The following is an 18,693-nucleotide window of genomic DNA, read 5'->3' on the forward strand; positions in this document are numbered from 1 at the left end:
ACACTGTTATATCCTTGTTCAAGTGCACAATCCATGGTGAAAGTTTAAGAGACGTCAAAAATTTTGTTTCGGCCAGGCGAGGTGGCTCACGCCTGTAATCCCAGCACTTTGGGAGGCCGAGGCGGGTAGATCACCTGAGGTCAGGAATTCAAGACAAGCCTTGCCAGCATGGCGAAACCCCATCTCTACTAAAAATACAAAAATTAGCCGAGCGTGGTGGTGGGCGCTTGTAATTCCAGCTACTTGGGAGGCTGAGGCAGGAGAATCGCTTGAACCCGGGAGGCGGGGGTTGCAGTGAGCCGAGATGGCACCACTGCACTCCAGCCTGGGCAACAAGAGGGAAACTCCGTCTCAAAAAAAAAAAAAAAAGTGTTTCCTCTCTGTGCTTCAGCAAAAAAAAGAGCAAGTCCAATAATTCCCCGACGGGTTCAAAGCGAAACCCTGTTCCTTAGAAATCCCCGAGGAAACTTCCTCCGCGAAAAACCCGCAAGTGCTGCTCTCTGGATTCCAAGAAAGCCAGTCTCACCTGCGAGGTGCAGGCAAGTGGGGTTCTGGGGCTCCGGTGCCTATCGGGGTTGCCACCACCGGGGCACTCAGATGGAGATCAGAAAAGGAGGATGAGAGTGAGGGTTCGGCTTGGGGTAGGGAATGGTGCGACGCGGGATTCAGCGCCACGTTGCTGGGTGACAGAAGGAGCACAGAAGTTGAGGGTTCACGTGCTCCGCAAAAGCAAAGATTCTATTGGTTTAAATGAAAATACTCAAAAGTAGAATTAGCGGTGAAAGAAAATACTAATTCTTGTTTCCGCCCGGTTTCGAACCGGGGACCTTTCGCGTGTTAGGCGAACGTGATAACCACTACACTACGGAAACTTACTGTGAACAGCGATCTTCTTTCTCACTTAAAAGACTAGTCCTGAATTCTCCCTCTTTCCCTCCGCACCCCCAGATAATTTTTTTTTTTTTTGATTATGGTGAATTGCACACTTTCACAGTTGCTATTTATAATATAAAAACTCGATGACCTAATTTAAGTTGGGGAACACTTGATAAATAATTGGTCTGTACTTCTTTGTATAACAAAATATATTTCCTAGTAGTTACTTATATAAAGAAGAGGCATAGAATTAATTTTGGAAAGGTAATTTGTTAAGATTTATGCATCTATGAATCTATGAACTAATTTTTAAACCTATTTTTAGTATTTAGATGTTCTTCCCATTGTTTTATACTTTAAAAAATACTGATTAGTTTTCAAATTTGTACCTGTTTTAATGTTTAGTTGTAACCAACTAGTAGCTTCAATGATAACTCAATTGGAAGGAATTCTATAAAAATAGAGCATTATGCTTCCCATAACAAAAATAATAAATGACTGGCTAATGGCTTAACCTAGTATAGTGTAGTATTTGGTGATCTAATTAGAAAAGAAGCTCTTTTCCTTCTAGAAATACTTGCCGACCTCCTTGCGGAAAACCCTCCCTTTCCGCTGTCTGCATTGGGATGAGAACCAGATCCATCAGGGAGATGCAGACCAGGGAGACCCTTCCTCCTGTTAACACTAGCGGGGCTGGTGGAACCCAGCCGACCATGCAGGAGGGAGGAGCTGGCAACGCCCTGAACGGTGGCAGGGGAAAGCATGCGGGTGTCAGCCTCTCTAGGGTTTGGATAAGCCGATTTCAAGTCCAGGACAGTAGAGAAAACAAAAGAGCTCTGTTCAAATTAAAAAAAAAAAAAAAAGTCTTACTGAGTTTCAAACCAAGGGTCTTTACTGTATTGGGCAAATGTGATAACCACAATACCAGTAAAACTTGCCTTTGGTCCAATGTCTCTTCCACAGGAAAAAAATAGAGGTTTTCCAGATGCCCCAGGTTCTGTAATCTCAAAGCTGCCCTTTCTTTCCAGAAACTGTCACAGTGGTGGTATAATTCTTGCCCTTGTACTTTTAGTGAACTGAAATCAACAGCCAAACTTTATCATTTTAGCAATCAAAGTATTCACCCATGAGCTCAATTTCTTTGCAAACGCCAGGCAAGAAAACCTCAATTAGATAGAGGAGTAGGGAGCAGATGATTTGGCTTTTTAAAAAAATTCTACCATAGTGTCCTAATGTTATCTATGCAACTTGTTCTGATCTTCACCTTTCTAGTGCCAGAAAATGAGCCTTTTAGGAACCAGGACCTGTAAGACTGAGCTCTTGGGACTATTAGCATTTGCTGCAGAGCAGGGAAGCTTCAGGATGAGATATATTGGGGAACAGGCACAAGGTTACAAGATTGTACCCTATGTCACAAATAATTATTTCTCTGGAATGTGACAGTTCAATGTTATTTGATTTAGAAAAGGAGGATAAAATGCTAGTGTATTTTTTTCTTTTCTTTGTTCTTCTCTCCCTTTTCACTGTCTTCCTCAATCTACTTTCACTGCACACTTAGAAGCAAGCTGCCTTCCCCCAGATTGCATATAAACACCACAAACTCTCTGTGCTTAGAGATGGTGGTTGGGCTGCCAGACCAGTCTGGAGAAAGTCTGTGCTTACGTTTTCCTCTACTTAGTATTCTTTCTTCCATGGGTGCCAGGAACAGAAAGCCCCTTCTCACCTTGAGATCATGTGAGCTGGTAGCAGCTGGATCATGAATAATTGGAATGCTGTGGGTAACAACTGAAAGAAAGACTGTAATTCCCAATTAACAAATTAGACTGTATTTCCCAATTAACAAATCAAGACCAGATTAGCAGCAACAATGATCTTTAAAAATATTGTTAAAGGAAAAAAGAAAGAAAAAGATAAAAAATATTGGTAAACTGGACATAGTGGTGTACCTGTAGTTCTAGCTACTCTGAAGACTAAGTAAATCAGGAAGATCCTTGAGCCCAGGAGTTTGAGGCTGCATGTGCAATGATTGTGTCTGTGAAAAGCCACTGCCCTCCAGCCTGGGCAATATAGGGAAACTCCATCTCTAATTAAAAAAAAAAAATTGTTGTAAACACATTTATTTCTTATTAATTAAAATAAATTATTGGCTGGGCGCAGTGGTTCACGCCTGTAATCCCAGCACTTTGGGAGGCTTAGGCGGGATGATCACTTGAGCCATAAGTTTGAGACAGCCTGGGCAACATCGCCAGACCCCCATTTCAATTTTTTTTAAAAAAAGAAAAATAAATTATTGAGCTACAAACAATGTGCCAGACAATTGTGACCCTATGTTGTCACTAGGAGTGCCAGAGACATGCAGGACAAGATTACACAATCCTAACTCTCAAGGAGAAGAAAGAGGCACACAAGCAGTCAATACGCCATAAGCAAAAACTGGAGCAACAGACGTACAGATTGCAGAGAATTTGGATGGGAGTATAGAGAGGAGGCATCTCCCCAGTCCTTATGAACTGGCAGGGCAGATCTGGCAGGGATCTTTGGAGCCAAAATATCGGGGTACAATTCCTTCCTCTGCCACTTTCTCATCATATGTAGGATTTTAGGCAAGCTCTTTGGCTTCTTCATGACTCTATCCGAGTTGGTAAAATGGATACGGAAACAGTGTCTACCTCATAGAATTATAAACTCAATTAAGAAAAACTCCCTGAAAGTTTCAGACAGTGCTTAACTTACAAAAGTAGTTACTGCTTTTATTTTTAGAATTACTTTTAGCCTTGTCAAGCCTCTTTAGTCAAGATCTATCCTTGTCATTTCCGGTTTACATTTGAGCAAGTTAAGGCTTAGAACAATGTATTGAGGTTATGCTAGCTAGGAAGGGACACTACCAGGTGTGTTTGTCTCCAGAACTGGTGTTTTTGACCACCATGCTATACTAGGTAGTTTTATAAACCTCTGTTTATGGCACACACACAAAAAAATGATTATAGAGAATATTATGGACCTCCTTATTTTTTTTTTTTTGAGACGGAGTCTCGCGCTGTGTCACCCAGGCTGGAGTGCAGTGGTGCTATCTCGGCTCACTGCAAGCTCCGCCTCCCAGGTTCAGGCCATTCTCCTGCCTCAGCCTCCGAGTAGCTGGGACTACAGGCACCCGCCACCACGCCCGGCTAGTTTTTTGTATTTTTAGTAGAGACGGGGTTTCACCATGTTAGCCAGGATGGTCTCGATCTCCTGACCTCGTGATCCGCCCGCCTCGGCCTCCCAAAGTGCTGGGATTACAGGCTTGAGCCACCGCGCCCGGCCGGACCTCCTTATTTCCATGATCCTACTTCAACAGTTAGGCTCTCCTCCCTCTGCCAACCCCCATGATAATTTAAAGCAAATTTAGACATTTTCATCTAGCAACAGCTTTTTTGTGGCATTTTCGTAGCATATGCTTCCATCTGACTTTGTAGTTAATGAGGAAATTTGTTGAGCTCTTCTCCACTGGGTGGGAGAGATGCCATGCAGGGAGTCCTAAGCTTCCTATTGTCCCTCAGATCAGTAAAGAAGACCAGCCCTAAGCTGCTGACCACAGGTTCATGGGACTCTTCTGAGGGAATGTGAAGCCCAGAACTTATGCTAGTGATTCTCCAGGTGGACTATCCCTAAGATTCCCTGCCATACCCTCTTCTAGTGCAGAGGGTCTCTGGTACGGTTAAGGCTTGTGGAAGTCTTAATTTTTAGAAGCTTCCAGGTGATTCTGAAGCTCAGGATCTTTGAGAAGTAAGATTTTGACAATGCTTTCATTAATGACAAATTTGTTTCATCTTAAAAAAGAAAACTTCACCCTTATATGTGTGGAGGAGGACACTATAGTGAAATTAAGGAAAACAAAAATCAAATTATCTGCTCCCTCCATCTACCTGAGGTTTTCCTGCTTGGTATTTGCAAAGAAATTGGGCGCATGGGTGAATACTTCGATTGCTATAAATAGTAGAGTTTGGCCGTTGATTTTAGTACACTAAAAGTGCAAGGGCAAGAAACATACCACCACCTTGACAGTTTCTGGGAAGAAACTTAACTGCATCTTCTGGACCCAATTCGCGTGGCGCAGTGGCGGAAAGAGACGGACGAATCTGCATCCCCAGCTCCGCCTTCCCGGTCCCTGCACACCCCGGCAGCCTCTGTGCGGTTCTTCCCGCCCCCACCACCCGCCGCCACACAAAGGCGCTGCGTCCTGGCGGTTAGCCGGGGCTTAGTCTAGGCGGGGCAGGGTTGTCTGGGAGACCAGACGGCCACCAGGTCACCCAGGTGGGAAGGGAAGAGAGGTTCGCCGCTGCCTCGGGCCTGGGCCTGGCCGGTGGGAGACACAGCAAGGACTCTGGGAGCCTGCAGAGCAGAAGCCGCCGCGGGACCAGGCCTCCACCTCTTCCTTAGGTCCAAGACCAGAGGGTCTGCAGGGCCCCAGAGCAGCTGGCCGCGCTCCGCTTCCCACTGCGCTCTCTGCTGAAACTCATGTGGATTGTTTATCCTTGTTTTGCTAAATTTCTTTATTTGCTGTAACAGTTTGGGTGTGGGTGTGTGTGTGTGTGTGTGTGTGTGTAATTTTCAGGGTTTTCTATATATAAAAATCATGTCACGGCCGGGCTTAGTGGCTCACACCTGTAATCCCAGCACTTTGGGAGGCCGAGGCAGGAAGATCGCTTGAGCCCAGGAGTTCGAGACCAGCCTGGGCAACATAGCGAGACCCCAGTCTCTAAAATTTTTTTTAATTTTATTTTTTATTAGCCGAGCGTGGTGGCACGCGCCTGTGGTCCCAGCTACTCCGGATGATGAGGCAGGGTAATCGCTTGAGCCAGGGAAGTCGAGGCTGCAGTGAGGCATAATTGCTCCACTGCACTCCAGCCTGGGTGACAAAGAGAGATCCCATCTCTCAAAAAAAAGTCATGTTATCTGTGAACATAGATAATTTTACTTTTTCCTGGCCAATGCTGTGCTGAATGACATGGTGAAAGTGGGCATCCATTATTCCTGATTGTAGGAGAAAAATTTTCAGTCTTTCGCTGTTCAGAATGATATTAGTTGTATGTTTTTCATAATTGGGCATTATCATGTTGAGGAAGTTTCCTTCTGTTCCTGGTTTAAATTGTGTGTGTGTGTGTGTGTATGTGTGTGTGTGTGTGTGTGTGTATGTGTGTGTGTGTGTTTTGACAGGGTCTTGCTCTGCCACCCAAGCTGGAGTGTGTGTGTGTGTGTGTGTGTGTGTGTGTTTTGACAGGGTCTTGCTCTGCCACCCAAGCTGGAGTGCAGTGGCCGTGATCTTGGCTCACTACAGCTTGGACCTCCAGGGCTCAAGCAATCCTTCAACATCATCCTGCCAAGTAGCGAGGACCACAGGTGTACACCACCACATTTAGAAGTCCCTGAGAAAATTATCTTGGAAGAAAACTCGCAAGTCCGACTATTGGTTTTCCAAGGAAGCCAGTCTCACCTGTGAGGAGGGATCCTGCTCGCCCCAGGCGCCTACTCAGACACCATGGGAAATGGGGAGTGGGGCTCAGAGCGGGCAGGCTTTTTTTTTTCCCCTCCGAACTCCTGAGTTCCAGTTATTTGCCTGACTCAGCCTCCCACAGTGCCGGGATTACAGGTGTGAGCCACCGCACCTGGCAAAAAGGTGCTGAATTTTGTCAAATACTTTTTCTGTATCAGTTAAGATGATTATAGTTTTTTTTCCCTTCATTCAGTTAATGTGGTATATATTGCATTGACTTTTGTATGCTGAATCATCCTCACATTCCAGGAACAAATCCTACTTGGTTATGGTATATAAACCTTTCAATACTTCGCTAAATTCAGTTTGCCAGTATTTTTTTGAGGAATTTTGCGTGAATATTCATAAGGGATATTGCTCAGTAATTTTCATTTTCTGTAATGTCTCTGCCTAGCTTTGGTATCAGGATAATGCTAGCCTCATAAAATGAGTCGTAAATATTCCCTCCTCTTTGATTTTGTGGAAGAATGTAAGAAAGATTGGTGTTAATTCTTTAAATTTGGTAGAATTCGATAGTGAAGCCATCTGGTTCTGGACTTTTCTTTGTTGGGATATTACTGATTACTTCTTGAATATTTTTACTAGTTATAGATCTATTCAGATTTCTGTTTATGATTAAATTTTGGTAGATTGTGTGCTTTTAGGAGGTTGTCCACTTCATCTAGGTTATCCGATTTGCTGGCATGTAATTGTCCATAGTGTTCTTTAATAATCCTTTCTTCTGCCAAATTGGTAGTAATGCCTCCACTTAAATTGCTGAGTTTAGTAATCTGAATCTTCTTTTTCCCTTGGTCAATCTTGCTAAATGTTTGTCAATTTCAGTGAACTTTTCAAACAGCCAACTTCTGGTTTCATTAGTTTTCTTCATTGTTTCTGGTCTGCCCTTCCTGATGGCTTGCCTTTTCTAACAGCCTGTCCTATGGATTTAGCACTTACTAGACAGCCCACAGTTGCATCAGCCAATTCCTTGTTCAAAAAATCAATCTCTCCCTCATGTAAATGTCTATGTTGATGATTCTACTTAAACTGAACATACCCACCTAACCAGCACATGGCTCAACAGCATCTCTGGTCCTTTTCTAGTCACTATCCACTCTTCCCAGAGGGAATCACTATTCTGACTTGTAACAGCTGAAGGGAGTCTTGCTAGCTTTGTAATTTAAATCAGTGGAACCACAGAATGCATCCTGTTTTGTGTCTGGTTTATTTTGGTCAAGTTTGTGAGGTTCATACATACAGTTGTAGATTGTTCTTTCTTACTGGAACTGATTATTCTATGCAAACTTATTCATGTGATGGCTGGCACTTGGGATGTCTCTAGTTCTTTTGGGTATTATGAATAGGTTGCTGGGCAATCTAGCAAATATATTTAGTGAACACAGCTACTCATTTGTGGTAGGCAAATATCAATCAGGATGTGATATTGTTGATTTTATAAGTGAAAAGTCTGAGAGATATGAAAGGATTACAGACAAAAACAAACAAACAAAAAAAACCATCATGTGAACAGGAAATGTTTCCAAACCTGAATTGTCCAGACATACACATACCATCCTCCACTTGGAGGGAATTCTACCCACATGTTTCCATGGTATAATGGTTATCACACTTGCCTAACACACAAAAGACCGCTAGTTCAGAACTGGGTGGAAACATTGTACCTTTTCCTCACTCCTAGATTATCAAACGCATAAAACAACTTATATTCTCCCTCCTTCATCCAGAGCCATCTCAAGAACCTCTGTTCTCCTTCCTTTATCCTGAGCAAGCTGAAGCTCACATCACCAGCGCCCTCCTCTCCCGCCATGCTCTGCAATTGCCTGCCTGCTCTGAGCCCCACCCCACTTTCCCATGGTGTCTATCTGAGTAGGCACCTGGGGCGTGCTCACCAATGAGACTGGCTTCCTTAAAACAGCAAGAGTTGGACTTGTGAGTTTCCATCCAAGATAATTTTCTCAGGGATTTCTAAGAAGGAAGAGGGTTCTGCTTTCAGCAAAGCAGAGAAATGGACAATCTGCTCTTTACCCCTAAGCACAGACAGGATTTTTCATAAAATAGGTGAGTGGACACTTAGAAACAAATCAATTTCTCTTCTCTTTTATAATTTAAGATTGTGTCACTTAAAGTTTGCCATTTAAAGTTTCATTGTAGTAAAGAAGACAATTCCATAACTTTCTTTTTCCTCTATAATCAACGTGTAACTCCTTACCCAATTGTTTCAATAAACTCTCCATCCAAATTATTGTAGTTTCTGTATGTACTTATGAATGAATGAATGAGAAAGAACCTTGCTTTGTCACCCAGGTTGGAGTGCAGTAGCACGATCTTAGCTCACCGCAGCCTCGAACTCCTGGACTCAAACAGTCTTCTTGCCTCAGCTTCCCAAGTAGCTGGGGCTTCAGGCATGCACAACCATGAGTACCACCACGCTGGTCTCTACTTTTTTTGTAGTAGAGATGAGGTCTCACTATGTTGTCCAGGCTCTGATTACCTTTTTTTTTTTTTTTTTTTTTTTGAGATGATGTCTTGCTCTGTTGCCCAGGCTGGAGTGCAGTGGCATGATCTTGGCTCACTGCAACCTCCGCCTCCTGGGTTCAAGCAGTTCTTCTGCCTCAGCCTCCCAAGTAGCTGGGATTACAGGTGCCCACTACCATGCCTGGCTACTTTTTTTGTGTTTTTAGTGGTGACGGGGTTTCACCATGTTGGCTAGGCTGGTTTCAAACTCCTGACCTCAGGCGATCCGCCCGCCTTAGCCTCCCAAAGTGCTAGGATTACAGGTGTGAGCCACTGCACCTGGCCTATTACTTGTTTTGATAACAACAAAAAACAGCAAAATCTTGTGGGAGGTTGGAATGTAACCAAACAGCTTAGCTTCAAACCATGTTTTAAAAACTTTGTTTCTTTCCTTCTTTCTCCCCAGTTTCTAGACATAGCTTTGAGACAAACTGCAGATGTGTTTTCTTTTGTCTTGAATTACTGCCTTGGAATGGGCATTAAAACTGCCTTCCCTTTCCCATATTATGCTCCCATGCCTTATGCTCATTTATTTACCTGGATGCTTGTTAAGCTCATACCATGCCCTCTTATCTGGTCATATATTTCCTTAGAAGCTTCAGGGGCTGAATCCTGATGCAGACCAGGCATCTCCAGAATTCTCTCTCCAGTAGGAGATTAATTCAAGGACAATATTCACTGTTGGCTAGAGATTATCTGCTAGATTGACCATCATTAATTTGTAACTTGATTGGGCCTACGTGTCACTGGCCCCTTCACCAGTTGAAACAATAATTCAAGATAAGCCATCAGAATGAGACACCCACTGGGCACCTCCTGCCTCTTGCCCCTCTGCATTACAGGCTCCTCTTCTTAAAATGTTTGGCCTCTCTCTAGAAATTGAAGAGTGGCAACTTTTGGCCGGCCACACTCCCTGTTGCTAGCATGGATAATAAAACTCACTCTGTTTTTAATTATACCTCATTCTTGTTCTTTTGGCTTTTTTCTACAAGTGGCAATCAGCCAGACCCTCTTTCGGCTACAGGAAGACTTTGATAAAGAGAACGCCTGAGCTCAATCTTGTGTGTTTTAAGGAAACAGAAAAAAAAGGAAAAGAAAAAGTCTTTTCCTGCCTTGTACCTCTGTCTAAATAAAAAGAGAGGCAGCTTCCTCACAGAAAAATATCGCTGATCTTAAAACCAAATTCAAAGAACTGAAAAAGGAAGTTTCTAGTGTTCCACTTCTGTGAATTTGGCCCAGAAAAATCCACAGAGAAGGTGTTAAAGTCAGAGAATTTATCCTGCATCCCTTAGGAAGCCCTAGAACCAAACAAAGCTCTCCCTAAAGGGCTGAAATCAGGCCATGAGGGTTGTGGGGGTGACGGAGCCGTGTAAGCTCTCTGGTTTCACAGGTTTAGGTCATTGCTGACAGATTCAATTACTATGGGAGGGCATTTCATTCATGTCTAATTTTCATTCAGTTGGATGATTCTCCCAAATCCTTCATTCTTTACCATAAGTTTACTCATTATTTTAGATTTACCGCAAGGCACTTTCCCCTGGGAATTTTTCTGAGACCACTGTGAGTTAGGTATACTTCCTGTGTTTTGATTTGTCATACTAAAAATCTTAAAAGTATGAATTTCTACATGAAATGAAGGTAAGATCGTTTATTTTATTTATTTATTTATTTATTTATTTATTTATTTATTTTGAGACGGAGTCTTGCTCTGTTGCCCAGGCTGGAGTGCAGTGGCGCGATCTCGGGTCATTGTAAGCTCTGCCTCACGGGTTCATGCCATTCTCCTGTCTCAGCCTCCCTAGTAGCTGGGACTACAGGCGCCCACTACCACACCTGGCTAAGGTAAGATCTTTATCTTAACAATCTAGGTCTTAGATTTCACTGTATGGGCATTAAACAAGTGTTTATTTCTGTATAGCCTTTTTGACGCCTACCCAGCAATTCCACTTCTACGAATGTCTCTCAGTGAAATTCCAGCTTAGCTCTGTAGTGGCTTCATAGAATCTAGTCACTGCAGCAACTTCAGGCAGTAGAGAGTTGGGGTAACCTGCATGTCCATCAACAGAATGAGTAAATACTGCAGTGAATACAAGTTTGTATGAAGTTTCATGTTCTGCGGGAGTCACAGCTGATGAAGCAGATGTATATATACCACAACAGGTGGAGTTTTCAGTGCAAAGTAAAATCTAAGAAACAAAATATATATCAGGATGTACAGTACAATACCAAAATTAAAATTACAGAGTTACACAAAATACGGTGGGTGAGGCAGTAGCTGAATGACTAATGCCAGAGGGAATGGTGGCAAATTGTGTGAGGAGGGGAAGAAACTAAGTTAAATTATCTGACTGGCATGCTTGCCACCTCTTGGAAGACACCTGATTACACTCAGTCCCCTGCCGTCTTGCTGGCCAGGAAGATAACTGGTCACAGGTGGTCCCCTCACCCCACCTCATTCCACAGTCTCTTATGGCAAAGCGTTTCCTTGACAGAAAATGCTAAAGGTCTCCAAAGCCCCTCCCTTTGCATCCTGGTTTCTAAAAAGTCTTTTTTTTTTTGTAATCAAGAGGTTAATGTTTGGGTGTATTGGAAGGATACAGAAAAAGGCATAGGACAGTATGGACAATGGTATTGAAATAAAATTCCTCCTTATTCTGCCTGAAGTTTCCTGACATGATGACATGGTATTTGTGAGGATTTGGGTCACTGGGCAAAAGCCTTCCTTTGTCTTGAATCATGGATTTTGGGTATTGTTGGTTTTGATAAATGGAATACATAAGGAAAGAAAAAAGGGGCCACAAATATGAAAATGCTCTAAAAGAAAAAATAGTTCCACAATACTGAATGCAAGCCATTCAGGAAATGTCCATTTTAAATTTTAAAGATAGCTCCTAGGTGTATGGTGGTTTTTGTAATGTAGTGGTTGTCACGTGTGCCACCCACGCGAAATGGAAACTGGGCAGAAATATTCCCTTATGGGTCTCTCTCTCTCCCTCTCTCTCTCTACTTCAGCTTGGATAATTTCTTGTTTCACTAAACTCAACTCGAGTTAAGGGTGTGAATACAGAGTTGTTCTAAAAGGAGTATCGTGTGGGTCCCTATCTTTGCCCTGCCCCGGGGGTTGTAGGTGGCTTGACTATGCAGCTTCTAACTTGGCGTTAAGAGACTAAGGTCTCTTAAACTCAGGTCTGGTGCCTAAAAAATATGTCTTTATTCCCTTACAGGTCTAGGGGTCAGAAATCTGCAATCAGTTTCAGTGGACCAAAATGGAAATGTCAGACAGGGTGTCTAACACCCTCCAGAAGTGCCAGAGGTGAAGCAGCTTTCCTTGGTCTTTCCAGGTTCTACAAGGACATTCCTTGGCTCATACCTCCTCCTCCCATTTTCAAAGTCAGCAGCGTAGTATCCTGATTCAAGATCACATTGTCTTCTTTTTCTTTGTAGCCAAATCTCCCTCTGCCTCTCTCCTCTGGTGACAATGGCTGGGGTCTTGACTTGCCAAGGTAACTGTCGTTGGGGAGCAGAGAGTGGGATCCGCAGTGTTCTGGTGACTGTTGGGATCTGGGCGCGAGGAAGGAGAGTGGCTCTCATGATTCTCTGCATTCTCAGTGCCCCGTGGCCCGTACTGGTCATTTGGGTATAGTTTTACTGAATTTCGCAGATCTGGAAACATAGAAGGGACTGGGTCTCCAAACTTGGACTGCCCCTGGCCTGAAAGGTCTGGGCTCAGGACTCCGAGCTCAAGTCAGTCTGTTCACCCAACCCCTAAGCCACTGCATCCAGGTGAGGAGTTGGGCCCGAGCACCACAGCGCAGGTAGGGTTGGTAAGAGCCAAAGACTGGAGTCCCAGGGACTGTGGGGCTGGGCTGGTGGGGCCACTGCTACCACCTAAGCAATACAGGCCGCCTGGAAGACCGAAGGCGGAGTTCGCTGATGCGGAAGCCAAGACACAGGGCAGTAAGAATCCGCTCCATTTCTTGTGATGTCACCTGAATCCTTGGCCGGTAGGTGCCTCTCATCCATTCGGAAGACAGGGCTCCAGCCACCGGCAGCTCTGAAAGAGTTTGAAGAATTTATTGTTCACAAATGGTATTTAAATGGACTTATTTCTAAAAGTCACATTCCTTTATTACCTATTTGTTATTAGAAGTACCCATTTTCATATGTGTTTAAAACTATTTGTGTCTCAAATTCTCAGGAGATCGATGCACTCCAGTTTATTCTTTTTGGCATATGTTTTTACTCATAAATTAGGTTAAACTTCATACTTGTTTAATAAAATTTAGTTATTTGGTTACATTAAAATATTTGTATCCAGATAAGAAGTCTCTTCCTTCTCCTATGCTTTTTTGGAATTTAGAGCATATCTGAAATAAAATTAATTTACACATTATTACTAATTGATTATATGCCATCAATTAATATTATTTCAACTATCCCTTACTGTAAGCCAATTAGATTATACCTTTTTTCTTTAGTGTTTTTGGATTTATTAGTATTGATCTGTGCTGTTCTGTTATGTTTTTTAGTTAAAGAAAAATTATTCATGACACTAGCTAAACATGGTAAGGCAGATTTTATTCAAGGGACTACTATAATGGAGTTTTGCAGTAGGGGAGATCAGGCTTAACTCCAAATACAAAAGAACAAGTGAAGGTTTATAGCAAAGGATCAGGGCGGGGGTTAGTGGCTGAAAAATTACTGAGAAGTAGGGTAATTCTTTGCTAAACTGATCTAACAGATTTTTTTTTTTTTTTTTTTTTTCCCTAAAGACAGGCCAGGAAGGCCAGGCACCGTGGCTCACCCCTGTAATCCCAGCACTTTGGGAGGCTGAGGTGGGTGGATCACCTGAGGTCGTGAGTTCAAAACCAGCCTGACCAACATGGAGAAACCCTGTCTCTACTAAAAATACAAAATTAGCCAGGTGTGGTGGCGCATGCCTGTAATCCCAGCTTCTCGAGAGGCTGAGGCAGGAGAGTCGCTTGAACCTGGGAGGCAGAGGTTGCAGTGAACTGAGATTGCGCCATTGCACTCCAGCCTGGGCAACAAGAGCAAAACTCTGTCTCAAAAACAAATAAGCAAACAACAACAACAACAACAACAACAAAAAAGCCAGGAGGCCAGGGTAATAAGATATCAAGGTGAGACATAAGGAATTTGATAAAATATCTAGGGTGATCAGACCAAGGGTGAAGATTTTTCACTAAACTTAGCAGGATTCTTGCTAAAACTAGAATAAGTGAACCAAAGAGAAAAACCCATGGTCTGAGCTTTCAGTACTTACAAAGGAGGCTGACTAGAGTTGGGTCAAGAAGGTCTTTGCCACTTTAGGCAAGTAACTGAGTTTCCTTTAATGGTGGTAATCTCAACATTCCCTTGGAAAATAAATCCACATCTGAAATGTGAGTGAATTTGGATAAATCATATTCAGAAATCAGACACCCATCAACTCGCAGCTGCTCCAGCATATGAGAGCTGTTCAACAGGGACATGTGCAAGTGGTGGTATCCCCTCCTCTTAGGCCTAATCTGCCAGTGAGGTTGGGGATGAACAGGGGCCCAGTCATCTGTTTGCAGAAATGAAACCCTAGGGTGCAGTCAGAGAGACTTTTCCTCCGCTCTTTTGTGGTACTTTGCGCCATCATCATTCTGTGGGTTCGGTCCTCCAGGACATGCCTGAATATAAGGTTCTCACATGCCTGGCCCTCATCTGATTAAGGACAGAAGTACAGGGTCCTTCTTCCTGATCCACCCAGGTCTATTAAAGTTCAAGCTAAAAACCCTTTCCCAGAGAAAGCCTCCAAGTGCTCCCCAGCACGGGGGCAAGGAGGAGTTTAATGTACAAGGGGTGAGAAAGAGGGTGGGGAGAGGAGAAATTGCCTCCCCCAATCTCTCCTTCCCCATGGGGTCCCTTCTGCATCCTCACTCCTGGCATTAGAGACCAAGGGGACAGAAGCTGGGATAGGGCCCTGGATTGCCTTCCCTAAAAAGATGTCTTTCAAAGCTTTGCCCAGTGCATCCTGTTGCCCCTGAGGTATATAACCCAGGGTGGGTTACCTTTCAGGGTCCCTTAGCTGTAGTGCAAATGGGGAGCATGCAGTGGAGACTGCATCCATCCTGGCAGTTTTCTTGAACCTTGGGGGACCGGCTTGCTGTGCATCTTAGGCTTCTGTTGTCTCTTACTGCCTATCTGTGAATAATAAACCTGATTCATATAACTTGTGGCATGTGAATGTAGTCTGTCTCATCTGACTGAGGCAATTAGTAAAACTGCAGCCCAGGATGCTGTGGGTGGAAATGTTCTGATTCCTGGTGGTTAGCACAGTGATGATTTTTGCTATTCTTCATGCAGTGAAAGTTCTCCTTTGGGACGGGTAATTAGTGAACCTGCTTCATAAAATTGGTATAGCAGTAGGGTCTGGTCTGACAGAACCATGACTTATGGGCTAAGAGGGAGGGGCAGTGCCCTTTAGTACCCAGTCCAGGGCAGAGGGCTGCAGGAGCCAGACATGCTTCAGGATGTTTTATGGGGAAGGAGGAATGATAAGTGGGACATATGTCACCTCCCCACAGATGTGAATGAGCTGACTGCATGAATTGAGGCAGAGAGAAAGGAATATGGAAACAGAGGAATATGCAACTCTGTCCTCTAGCTTTGGGACACATATGCGATTGCTCATTCTCCAGGATGGAGATCTTGGGAAATGGATACTCAGACCCTAAGACACCCAAGAGGCTATAAGAAGAGTCTCTGAGGCACTTAAGAAGGAATGAATGTGCATGATGCAGCCCATCTTTACCCAGCAGTGCAAGAATGTTGGGGTAGCTCAGCAAGAAATCATCAAAATGCTCTCCTTCACAGAAAGACAAATTAGTGATCTCAAGGACAGCTATGGGCAAAAACCAAGAGAAGACATGTTTTCTTGGCTATCTCAGGTAGTTGATGAGGAGTGGCAGAACATTCTGCTGTCATGAAAAGAATGGCACAGCCTGGGTAGATTGGCTCACAACCCAGTGTTGCAGCAGATGTTCAGGGTGATCCAACAAGCCATGGCTAGAGATCACCATGCCCACAACCTGGAATCTTTTCTTATTTGGTTGGTGTCTAGCATTCTAGGCTCTTTTCCCATCCAGGGTGGTTTGCCTAATCTTCCGTTGTGCCCTTGGCAGTCAGGACATGAGGCTGTCACAGCCTTGTGCAGGGTGGCCCCAGGCTGATGGCTATCCAACCTCCAGAAGGGAGAATTGGATGATACAATATTATCTAGTTGCAATATTGATGATTTAATAGACCAGAGCCCTTGGCCCTGGCATAACCAATTGATTTTACTTCTTCCCCTTGGAATAGCCTTTGGCAAGGCCATTGAAAAACTTTATCATACTTTGCTAGCCTGGCAGCAGAATGGGGATCAAATTTGACAAATTTAATCTGACAATTAAATACAAAAGGCTAACTTGGGAGGAGGCAATCCAAGGGCTGGTAGTGGGGCTGCCTCCAAGTGCCCCAACTCCACAGACTTATTTAGGTTCCTAAATAAGAGGTTGATGGCCTCCCCACATCTGATACATGCTACTGGAACCAATCAGAGGGACGCCCTTGCAGTTTACAGAATCAACAGGTGCCAGTCATGCAGGAGGACTAGCTTGTTATGAATCTTAGGCTTCTGTTGTCTCTTGCTGCCTATCTGTAAGTAATAAACTGCTTTATATAACTTGTGGTGTGTGAGTATGTGCTGTCTCACCTGACTCAAGCAATTGGTAAGACTGTAGCCCAGGAGGCAATGGGTGGAAGCATTCTGACTCCTATTCCTGATGGTCCACATAGTGATAATTTTTGCTAATGACCTCATTTTTGAATCCATTTGATATCCTTTGGTCTTCATTTTACTTGCCTTCTTGATATTTACACTTCCTAAAACATTTCCCATGGCATCAATGACACCAAATCCTTTTTTCCTTACAAATTCTCTCCTGTAAGGCCAACCGCAAGCTTTAAAAGATGACATTTTTCTGACGGGCGCGGTGGCTCACGCCTGTAATTCCAGCACTTTGGGAGGCTGAGGCGGGCGGATCACGAGGTCAGGAGATGGAGACCATCCTGGCACACACGGTGAAACCCCGTCTCTACTAAAAATACAAAAAAAAAAAAAAAAAAAAAAAAAAAAAAGCCAGGCGTAGTGGCGGGCGCCTGTAGTCCCAGCTTCTCCAGAGGCTGAGGCAGGAGAATGGCGTGAACCCGGGAGGCGACGGAGCTTGCAGCGAGCGGAGATCGCGCCACTGCACTCCAGCCTGGCGACAGAGCGAGACTCCGTCTCAAAAAAAAAAAAAAAAAAAAAAAAAAAAAAAAAAAAAAGACATTTTCAGTCATGCAGGCTCATGTGCCTGTAATCCCAGCTTTGGGAGGCCAAGGCAGGCAGATCACGAGATTAGGAGTTTGAGACAGGCCTGGCCAATGTAGCGAAACCCTGTTTGTATTAAAAATACAAAAATTAGCCCCATTGCCCGTTGCACTCCAGCCTGGGCAACAGAGTGAGACTCTTGTCTGGAGAAAAAAAAAAAAAAAAAAGCAATTTTTCAAGTGTTAGTCTTGGCCCTTTTTCCCCTCTCAGTTTCCTATATAATACCTCACTATAATTCCTTGTTGGCCCTTCAGTTTTATACTATCTCCTCTCATATCTGCAGTCCAGAACTTGCCTGAGGCTATTCCTTATATCCTATTATCCTACTCAAGCATCTCTACTTGAGTTACCCTGTACCTTAAATTCAACATATTTGAAACTGAGTACTTAATTCCCCTACCCCCAAAAAGGATGGAAAAAAATGTTACCCTCTCACTATTGTTTTTTATTTCTCCGTTTATATATTGCTGCATTACAAACCACCAAGACCATAGTGGCTTAAAACAATAATAACATCATTTTGCTCCCTGATTTGCAGTTTGGGCAGGGTCAGCTTGTCTTTTCTCCACATGGTGTCAGCTGGGGAATCCACTTTTGAGTTGGCTCACTTGTGTGGTTGGCAAAGTGGAAGTGGCTTTTGCATGGGAGCTCAGCCAGTGCCATGTACAAAGGGCTTTGGTTCTTCTCTGTGAATGTGGAAGACCTGATGGTACACAACCTAGGCTGCTGCACTGGTGTTTATTACCGTCATTCACTGTGAATGAACAGTGGGAGGCGTGCATATCTTTCAGAACTGCACATTGATTCCTGGAGAGCGATCTTGGGTTTTAGGACTTTCAGCTGCATGATTAGGGAAACACAAGCCACAGTGTAATGGGGCATGGGAAAAGGCATATTATGCTAACATTAGTCAAAAGAAAGCTTGGAGTAATTTTAATTTCAGACAATGTAGACTTCAGAGCAAAGAAAATTACCAGGAATATAGAGTGGCATTATATAATAATAAAAGAGTCAATTCTTCAGGAAGATATAACAATCCTTAAAGTGTATACGTTTGTAATGGGCTAAACTGTGTGTCCCCCTGCCCGGTCCCCCACAAATTCGTATGTTGAAGTTCTAACCCCCAATATATCAGCATATGACCATGTTTGGTGACAGTCTTTATAGGAGTGATTAAAATGAGGTCATTAGAGTAGGCCCCTTCCTCCGTCTCCCCCTCTCCCATCCTTTTGGATTGGGGTCTCACCATTTTGACCTCATTTAACCTTAATTACCTCCTTAAATGCCCTATCTCCAAATACAGTCACGTTGAGATTAGGGGTTTGGCACAGGAATTTTGATGGACACAGTTCAGTCCACAACAACCCCCTTC

At 43.7% G+C, this 18,693-nt stretch overlaps 1 non-coding gene across 1 annotated transcript; it reads right to left on the reverse strand.

The window, feature by feature from the left end:
* Nucleotides 1–799: 799 nt before the first annotated feature.
* On the reverse strand, nucleotides 800–872 carry TRNAV-AAC. Its single transcript has one exon. It is a non-coding gene; the product is annotated as a tRNA-Val (tRNA).
* Between the last annotated feature and the right edge of the window lie 17,821 nt (nucleotides 873–18,693).

Source organism: Papio anubis, chromosome 6, assembly GCF_008728515.1.
Source record: "Papio anubis isolate 15944 chromosome 6, Panubis1.0, whole genome shotgun sequence".
NCBI lineage: Eukaryota > Metazoa > Chordata > Mammalia > Primates > Cercopithecidae > Papio > Papio anubis.